Consider the following 9,831-nt stretch of genomic DNA (forward strand, 5'->3'; position numbering starts at 1 on the left):
CAGCTTGCCCACCATTTCTCATTTGTCACCCTGGTTGTAAAGAGCACCTAGCCAAACATTTCTCACCCTGGTCGATCGGCCATGAAGGGTATATGACATAAACGAGTTAATTGGATGAAAGTACAATTTGGTGGGAAGCAACTCTGGCCCTGAGGATATGACTTAACGGAGCAAATTGGCGTGAAATAGCCCCTGATGTTTACACAGACACAGGACTGGAGAGTTAGGAGTCAACACACCTGTATCTTGTGTCCTATGTCTGACTGATAACATGCCTTGACCTATAGGAATTCTTGCTGTCTTGATGTATGAGAATATTTCCTTGATATTTAAGTCTCATGTATTCTGGATCTGACTGAAAATATGTTTTCTTGAAGTATGACATTGATAGTCTTTTTACATTTTGGGTCACACCTGGCGATGCTCAGAGGTTACTCCTGGCTCATACACTCAGTAATTGCTCCTGGCGGTGCTTGGAAGACCATATGGGATGCTGGGAATCGAACCTGTGTCGGCCATGTTGGCTGAGTGCAAAGTAAACGCCCTACCCACTGTGCCATCGCTCCAGCCCCAAGATTTATTTTTTTTATTATGGGAATATTTTCTTGATATACAAGTCTCATGTATCCTGGATCTGACTGACAATATGTTTTCTTGAAGTATGACATTGATTTTTTTTTTCTCCCATGTTTGTATTTGGAATGCTTGAAGTTATATCTACTTTTGGAAGTTTTTTTTTCTTTTCTTTGAGCTTGCTTCTGGGGCCTGAGAGCCCAGGATGGCTATATAAACCCTTGACTATAAGCACTCAGGGTTGAGCTCTGACCTATGTGTTAGGATGCTTCAGCCCCGAGTTCGATTCCTCCGCCCCTCTCGGAGAGCCCGGCAAGCTACCGAGAGTATTCGATATGCCAGACACAGTAACAACAAAGTCTCCAATGGAGACGTTACTGGGCCCGCTCGAGCAAATCGACGACCAACGGGAGGGCCCAGCTAGCTGGATAATAAAATCTCGATGTGTGGTTTGCATTCCCGCCGGACTCTTTGTCTGAATCCTCAGGGGTGATCTCCGATCCCAACACAGGTGAGTGTCTCCGGTCCCTCCCTGGCATGGATACTGCGCAGTGTGTGGTGCCCTGAACTTGTGTGAATTGTGCTGCCGACCCCGGCTGCCTTGGGCTCCTGGATCCAGGTGAGTGTGTCGGGCTTACGCTGACCTTCCTTCTCCGAAACTGTGCATCTTGAAAACTTGCTTTGTTTCTTCACTTTGCTCCATTCTTCTTCATCTGTCATGTGCCCATGAGACTCGGAACCCTCCATGTCCCATCTCCCTCTGTCACTTACCAGCCTGGCTGCACAGCCCGCAACGTCGGGGTGCCCTTTTCAGGAGCAGCAGAACCACCTCCCCCCCCCCCAATCTCTGTCCCTACACTTGTCTTTGCCTCGGATCATTAGCTTGGTTTTTGAGCAAACTGGAAAAAGTACTTTTATTTTGTTGTGGGGCCTGGTGTTGCAGAGGGTTTTTTCCTGATGGTCATCAGGGGTTCCTTTGGGTGGTGCTCAGCGATCTCTCCCTGTCACCCTGTGTGCCTACCTGCTGTTCTCACTCTGACTCACTAAGAGATTTTCTTCAGCCTTAATCCTTAAACGTGAATTATTGAGCCATTGACAAAGCTGGTTTTGGTGGAGCAACAGTACAGAGGGGATGGTGTTGTTCTTACCCATGACTGATCATGGTTTGATCCCCAGCACTCCATGCTCCCCCAGATATCACTGGTTCTAGACAAATACAAAAGCCCACAAATTACTATGAGGGCTGTCAGGCTCCTCACGATGTTCCTCCCAGAGGATCTTCTCTTTTCTGTGGGCCTGTTTTTACTGAGAGAACCACAGAGATCCGCCTGCTGGCCTATTCATCCAGGGTCTATAGGATTAATTATTATCTGGCTTGCTGTGATCAATTTCAGAACTCAAACCACAGCTTCAGGATTTGGCATTGCTGCAGTTTCATTGAGAATGAGGTCATCAATATGAGGTAGCTGGCAAGATTCATAATAGAATAGACATATTTTTAGGCTGTTGGGATAGCTCAGTGGAGCAAGCATATGACTTCAACGGTGGAGGTCCAGGCTCCATCCCAACCACCACATCTATGGTCTCTCGACAACTTAGGAGGAAGTCCAGAGCCTGATGCTGGGAATGCAGGAACTTAATCTCCCTAGACACTGAAATGAGTCAAATGAAAACTTAAAAAATTCTAGTATTTTTCATAATAGTGGAATACTGTGAGTGTGCCTTCTCTAGAAAGTTAGCACAAGTCTTAATGGTGTCAGAGAACTGGTTTGTGGGCCCTAGTGATAGTGCAGTGGAAGGGCACTTGCTTTGTATGAAGTGGAAATCTGGGTTCCATCCCCATCACCCATGTGGTTCCTGGCGCCCCACTACGAATCATCGCAGAGCACTTCTTCGTGTGCCCCTTCCCAAATTGATACAAAGAAGAAAACAAAAACAATAAAAAACTCACTGATCCTGAAAATGATGTGCTTGTTCTGAGATCTTTCACATGACCCTTGTGGTCCATCTCGGCATGTCGTGTGCAGGCCTGCTCGGGTCACTAGCACTGCGTCCATTCTTCCACAAAGTCCCGAACAGTGATTTAAAGGCCCAGAGAGAAGATCGTTAGTGACTTCCTGGGAGGAACAAAGGACTCCTAATACCCAAATCTGAGAGATTTGGGGACATCAGTTCTTCAGACACCCTGGGCAACTGAGTAAAGGTTTGAACAAAGCATATACAAAGTGGTTCTTTGAAAAAAATCTCTGTAGCGACTTATATGCTGCCCGGTCTTATGTGCTCCTTATGCCCAGGGGCACAAGCACGTGGAGTGCCCCAGCACATGTGTCGCCCTCTTGAGATGTGTACTTTCATACTTCCATGTCTAATACTGGGATGTGTGTAGGGGTTCTCCCCAAGGGCGGAGAGGCCTGTGTTCTTTCTTGAACGCGTTACTCCCTCTCTCTGATTTTCTTCTCTTCCTCACTCACTTCCCCTCAACACCTTCAAAAGCCCCTCCAAATATAATCTGTTTTACTTGCCAAAAAATCTCTGCAGCTGTCCACAGGTACTGTTGTGCTTCAGTCCACATCAAATATCACATGAGCCTCAAAGTTTTTGAGGTCATGAACCAAGGAGACAAGGAGACGTCAACAAATAAATTTTGGAGGAGTGTATTCACAGCATCTGGAGGGCAGTCCTGCTAGGCAAGAGCATCAGCCTCCCACCACAAGCACAGGCGAGGAAAAAACACATCCTACACACGTGTCATTTTCATAAGCACCCACAAAATTAGTTAACTCATATGTCCCATATCCTGACACCTGTTAGGGTCCGAGATCATGACAGCCTCACCTGTCAAGGAGAACTCTGAGAGACCAAGTCCATGCAAAAGCAAGAGGTTTATTTGAGCATGCTTGGGCTCACAGCATGACCGCAAACCATCAGTGACAGAGAGCCCCGAGCCTCTTCAAAGGGGGCTTTTTATAGGCCATCTTCCCGCGCATTTCAGAAATGCCCACGCACAAATCACCCAATACATTTGAATTATCACATTAGATACTGCACGCAGGCAGCCAGTCATTTTGCAACAAGCCATCAGCACCAGCCACTCTCTTCTGTACCTGTCACCAGGCCATCCCACCGGGCAGTCAATTACGCCTTTTCGGGTTTTATGGCCCTATTAGGTGAATTCCAGGGCAAGAAAATACCTCATTAGGCCTTCTCTGAACTTGTGGCCTTATTAGGCGGATTCCATGGCAAGGAGATGCCTCATTAGGCCTTTTCCAGCCTTGTGGCCTTACCTGGCGAATTCCAGGGGCAAGGAGGAGATGGGGGTACCTGGTGTTGTCAACCTGCCGCAGCTGCAGGGGGGATATGGGCTGGGACTTGCTTTGCTAGGGCCCACTTGTCATGGGGCTATCTTTCAACACCCAGTAAATTTACGTCGACATAAAGTGAAGCAAGCCTTGACATAGAAAATAATAAAACTGATTATACAAAGCAATCAAGTATTGATCATAAACCACACCATTCTTGTGCACCCTAAGCCATTGTTCCTATTTCACTCCATGATTGGCAGGTGCCCTTGTGAGGGATTGCAAGAAATTAAGTCTATAAATACAGATATCAACTCTTCAAACTAAAAAGTAAACTTCTAAAATAACTAAGTTTTGTGTTTTACTATTAAACACTGTACTACTTTAGCACTGTCGTCCCATTGTCCCACTGTTCATTGATTTGCTCCAGCAGGCACCAGTAACGTCTCCATTGTGAGACTTGTTGTTGCTGTGTTTGGCATATCGAATGCGCCCCAGGGAGCTTGCCAGGCTCTGCCATGTGGGTGGGATACTCTTGGTAGCTTGCTAGTCTCTCTGAGAGGGATGGAGGAATCACACCCGGGTGGGCTGCGTGCAAGGCAAATGCCCTACCCACTGTGCTATTGCTCCAGCCCTCCATTTTACTATACATTTTATTCATATTTTCCTCTAATAAACTAAAACTCATAGCTGAACAATAGGTCAACACAACTGAAAAAGTGACTTTCTCCTGCACACCCACTCTATAATTCTTCTTGAGCACTGGTTCAAATTTTGAAAGAATTTAATTTTTGCTGCATAATTCATCCACTACTAAACTAATCAATGACCACTCAGCTACAGAGCGAAGAAGGGACTTTCAATTCATGTGGCTGATCTATTTTAGATCCCAGTTGAATTCAGTGCATTGTCGACTTGAGCACTGTTTGAAGAGTTGATGAGCACAGAGCTAAGAGTAGCTTGAGAACACCACTGGATATGAAGATATACAAACACATAGACAGGAATATTGACTACACATAGAATGCTTTCCATTCCTCAATTCCTGAGCATCATTCTGGGTTACCCCAAGGCCCATTCTGGGCTTTTGATTGACTTAGTTTCATGCTCAACTGTTGTAACAGAATACATGAACAGTTGGAGCTACTCCAGCAATTGGAAGTTTTGTGCAATTAAAAAATATCAGTCTGGGGTGGGGGGTGGGGGGTGGGAGGCATACTGGGATCCACGGTGGTGGGAACCGGTCACTGGTGGAGAGATGGGTATTCAAAATAAATAAATAAATAAATTTAAAAAATAAAAATACTTAACATAAAAAATAAAAAATATAAAATAAAAAAAATTAGTCGAACTGGGAGTAGCTGCCCCAGGATCCATGGTTAGAACCCCAGAGGGTTCCCCGAGCCCTGTTCCCCTGAGCAGTCAGGCAAAAGTCTAGAACATTACAGAATATGTCCCCCCAAAAATAAATAAACACAAAACATGATATCTGAATATTAACGCGCAGTAATTTCTGAGCGTTATTTTTTGGTGGTCTTGGTTGGGGGTCAGGGTTGGAGTACTGTACTGGTGGGTGTTTACATGGAAATCCTTGTGAATTTTATTCCCTTAGTGAAAATGTAAACATTTTGCCTCCATAGGCTATGTGTTCAGCCCCTCCCTCTCAATCTATCTGGTACGTGGTGAGCCCCCAATGTCCTGCTAGCAACCAAGCAGATGTCCTGCTAGAAATCCAAGACCAGAAACGGAAACAAAAATTGAACTTTCTCTACCAAAAAAAAAAAAAAAGAAAGTCTGGATAGCAAAGAGGATATGTGGAGAGAGATTGACACTGGTGGTTGGATGCATGCTGCAAAATTGTATGTCTAAGACTCAACTAAGAATAACTTTGTAGGGGCTGGAGCGATAGCACAGTGGGTAGGGCATTTGCCTTGCACTCTCCAACTGAGGTTCAATTCCTAGTATCCCATATGGTCCCCTGAACACGGCCAGGAGTGATTCCTGAGTGCAGAGCTAGGAGTAACCTGAGAGCATCGCCAGGCATGACCCAAAAAGAAAAAAACAACCTTGTAATTCATGGTGTTTTAATAAAATTTTTAAAAAAGAAGAGATTGTGCGAACATTTAATAGGTTAACAATACATATAAAAAGCTATAATAATTTCTAAGAGATTAAAGAAGCAAAAATCAATGATAAACAATATTTGAGTCAACATTAGTGTATTGATGGGGGATGGAATTGACTGAAAATTAAAAAATCCTAAATTTTATATTTATTTGGGACAAATACCAAACTACTGATCCGAATTATAATTCGTAAGGTATTTAAGCTCTAGGAAACTTTTAGGTAATGACTAAAAGTTTAAAAATGTCTTATAGTCTCTAAATCAATGGAGAAAAAATGTATATGAGGGAGGAAAATCTCTGTCTAAAAGAATAGGAGTGGGGAAGATGCCAGAATTTATTTTAAAATTAGAGAGGACCTGAGAGATAGTACAGTGGGTAAGGTGCTTGCCTTGCACACAGCCAACCAGAGTTCAATCCCAGGCATCCCGTGTGGTCCCCCAAGTATCACCAGGAGTACTTCCTAAGTGAAAAGCCAGGAGTAACCCCTGAACATTGCTAGGTGTGGCCCCAAAACCAAACAAAGAAATTAGAGTAAGAAAAAACAAATAGCAAAATTGGGTGGCAAAATAAATTCAAATATATGAGGAATCATGATAGATATGTCTTGAATTTAATGTGAAATTGTCAGAGCAGATAAAAACATACAAATTTAAGCTGCATGTGTTTTTTAAGTACAAAAACACATAAAACAATAAGGGGGAAATGTTAGCAATAAATCTAAAGATATATAGTAATATCCACAAGAACGGTCACTGTCACTGTCACTGTCCTCCCGTTGTTCATCGATTTGCTCAAGAGGGCCCAGTAACACTGTGAGACTTGTCACTGTGTTTGGCATATTGAATACGTCACGGGTAGCTTACCAGGCTTTACCATGTGGGAGAGATACTCTCGGTAGTTTGCCGGGCTCTCTGAGAGGGGCGGAGGAATCCAACTCGGGTCCATGTTGGCTGTGTGCAAGGCAAACGCCCTACACACTGTGGTATCGCTCCAGCCCACAAGAACGTCAATGAAAGTTTATTAATACAACACAAAACAGAATTTAAGATAATAAATAGCTCTGTAGCACTGTCCTCCGCTGTTCAACAAATAGTTCGAGCAGTCACCAGTAACAGCTCCATTGTGAGACTTGTTGTTACTGTTTTTTGCATATTGAATACCTCACTGGTGGCTTGCCAGGCTTTGCCCTGTGAAGATAATAAATACAAAATGAAATTAGTATGATTGCTATATATTATTTAAAATTCAGACTTACCAGAAAGATTTAACAATTCCAACTTAAATGCACCTAATAAAGTAGTTTCAAAATATTTCAAGTATTTAAAATTCTTTTATTAAATCACCGTGAGAAAAACAAAGTTGTCCATGATTGAGTTTCAGTATTACAATGCTCAAACACCTGTCCTTTGACCCGTGTACACTTCTCAACACCAATGTCCTCAATTTTCCTCTTTCCAACCCCACCCCAAGTCTGCCTCTGCCACAGACAGACACTTTTTTTATGTGAAGAACTTAACACCATCGTCTTTGTGGGCAATTCTATCATCACTAATAGGTAAATCAAGAAATTAGTTAAAAGTGTTACAGCTCTTTTAGAATTTGTCTAGCAGTTTTTCTGGTTGCTACTGGAAAGCCCACACTCACCCCCCAAACGAAACGAGTTGTGATACAAAATATTTTAAAAAGCAATAAACTTGTTCGTTTATTTATTTTATTTTTAGAAGCGCCAGGAATCAAATCTGAGTCCTTACACATGCTTTATCACTGAGACATATCCTTGATTCGTAAAATAAGTTCAGTTGTACATACAATACACTGTCCGCCAACAGTGTAGAATGCACATTCTCTCAAGCTCACAGAGAATACTTACAATGACTGGCCAGAACTAATATTAGTACCAACAAATTAAAATAAAAGCTGGTATCATATAGCCTGATTAAACATAGAACATAATTGTTATAGAGATAACACAAATTCCTGAAAGTAAAAAATAAATTTCTATTTACTCATGAGTAAAAGAAACTAAAATGGAAATTTGAGAGTACTTAGTTTCTATTTATTCACTTTTACCAGGAATTGTGGTTTGGGCCACACCCAGCTATGCTCAGATCTTATTCCTGGCTTTATGCTCAGAAATCACTTCTAGTGTGCTAGGATTTGGGAAGAAGGTTATTGGGCCTATCTGATGCCGGGGGAAAACTAGAAACACATGCAAGGCCTAACTTCCTAAAACACCTCTCTGACTCTGAAAGTTAGTTTTTAAAATACTGAATTTCAACATTGGTAAGATAAAGTTTATAAGCTGCTTGAGGGAAATCTATAATTTTGAGTACATACATTTGTTTTTCTAATGTCTGAAAATTCAGCAAGTAATTTATGTAATTAAAGAAAGTAATCAGGAAAAGAAGTAAAATAAACTAAAGTAAAATTTTTCAAAAGGTGATAATAAATGCAAAAGCATAAATTAATGATATAGAAAACAAATAAATAATTGGGATAAACCAAATAAAAAAATTGTTTAACATGAGTAATACATTTCCGACTACTAAAAAATCACTTAATCACTTAACTTCCCGTTAGTCGTCGATTTGCTCGAGCGGGCGCCAGTAACGTCTCCATTTGTCCCTGTTGCGTGCTAGTGTAGCCCAATGGCATCTGTTCGCTCTGGGAACATGAAGGGCCTCAAACCGATCGTTCATGATCTTCAGGAAGAAGTCTGACCATCTGGTAGGTGGGCGGCCACGCGGTCTCTTGACATCCCGTGGAATCCAATCAGTAACAGCTCTAGTCCAACGGTCGTCTTTAAATCTCATTACGTGACCAGCCCATCTGATTTTCGACACCTTGGCAAATGAGACAGCGTCCCTGATCCTTGATCGTCGACGGATGTCAGAACTCCGGATTCGTTCTCTCATTTGAGTGGAACGTGATATTCCAAGCATAGCTCTTTCTATTCTTTCTATTATTCTTTGGGAGACCTGAATGGCGTCCTCATCTTGTTTGCGTAGGGCCCAGGTCTCTGAGGCATATGTTAATGCAGGAAGAACAGTGGAATCAAAGAGATGTGCCCGGAGCCGGAGGTTCTTCGTCCTCTTAGCTATTTCTTCCAACTACTAAAAAAAAATTTGAAAAAAGAAAGCTCCACCGGTTCCCCCAAAGGTACAAATAAAACAAGAATATAAATGAGACATATTGAAATGGTCAATGGTCAACAGAGATTAAAATCTACTAAGGGATATAATGCACAAATGTAAATATTTTTGAAAATTTACGTAAAACATGAAAATTTTTAGAGAATGCATTTATTGTAATTTTTTAAAAGAGAAAGAGGATATCCAAATGATCCTATATAAAGTTGAATTAGTGCCCATACATTTTTCATACAAAAAATAATAATAGGCTCTAGAGGATTTTCAGGTGAGTTTTACCAAATGTTCAAAAACAGATGATTCCAATCTTACATGAATTATTCATTGAATATAAAAAAAGAGCCACTCCCAATTCATTTTATGAAGTGATGACTATGTATATGTAAAATGTTAATGCTTCTCATTTTTTAAAAAAATTCTATGTTTATATGTTTCATTTTTAATTTCTTCCTCTATCTGGAACTGATTATATGTGTATATATACATATATATATATATATATACGTATACATAGATTGATATAGATGTTGATATTGTCTTAGTACCATTTATTTAAGTGGGGGAGATGCAAAGAGATGAGAGAGATGCAAAGAGCCTCAACAATAAAGAAAAGGAGCCCTCATGTGACCGAAAAGACTAGAAAAGGTAGGCGTCAATAAAAAGATGATTCTTTGGGGATGAAAG

General features: G+C 41.5%; 1 non-coding gene across 1 annotated transcript; it reads left to right on the forward strand.

Annotated features, from left to right (window-relative positions):
* Positions 1–7,574: 7,574 nt before the first annotated feature.
* LOC130042576 (U7 small nuclear RNA) lies at positions 7,575–7,636 on the forward strand. Its single transcript, XR_008795265.1, has one exon. It is a non-coding gene; the product is annotated as a U7 small nuclear RNA (small nuclear RNA).
* Positions 7,637–9,831: the final 2,195 nt, after the last annotated feature.

Source organism: Sorex fumeus, unplaced genomic scaffold (genome assembly GCF_029834395.1).
Source record: "Sorex fumeus unplaced genomic scaffold, SorFum_2.1 ptg000103l, whole genome shotgun sequence".
Classification (NCBI taxonomy): Eukaryota; Metazoa; Chordata; class Mammalia; order Eulipotyphla; family Soricidae; genus Sorex; species Sorex fumeus.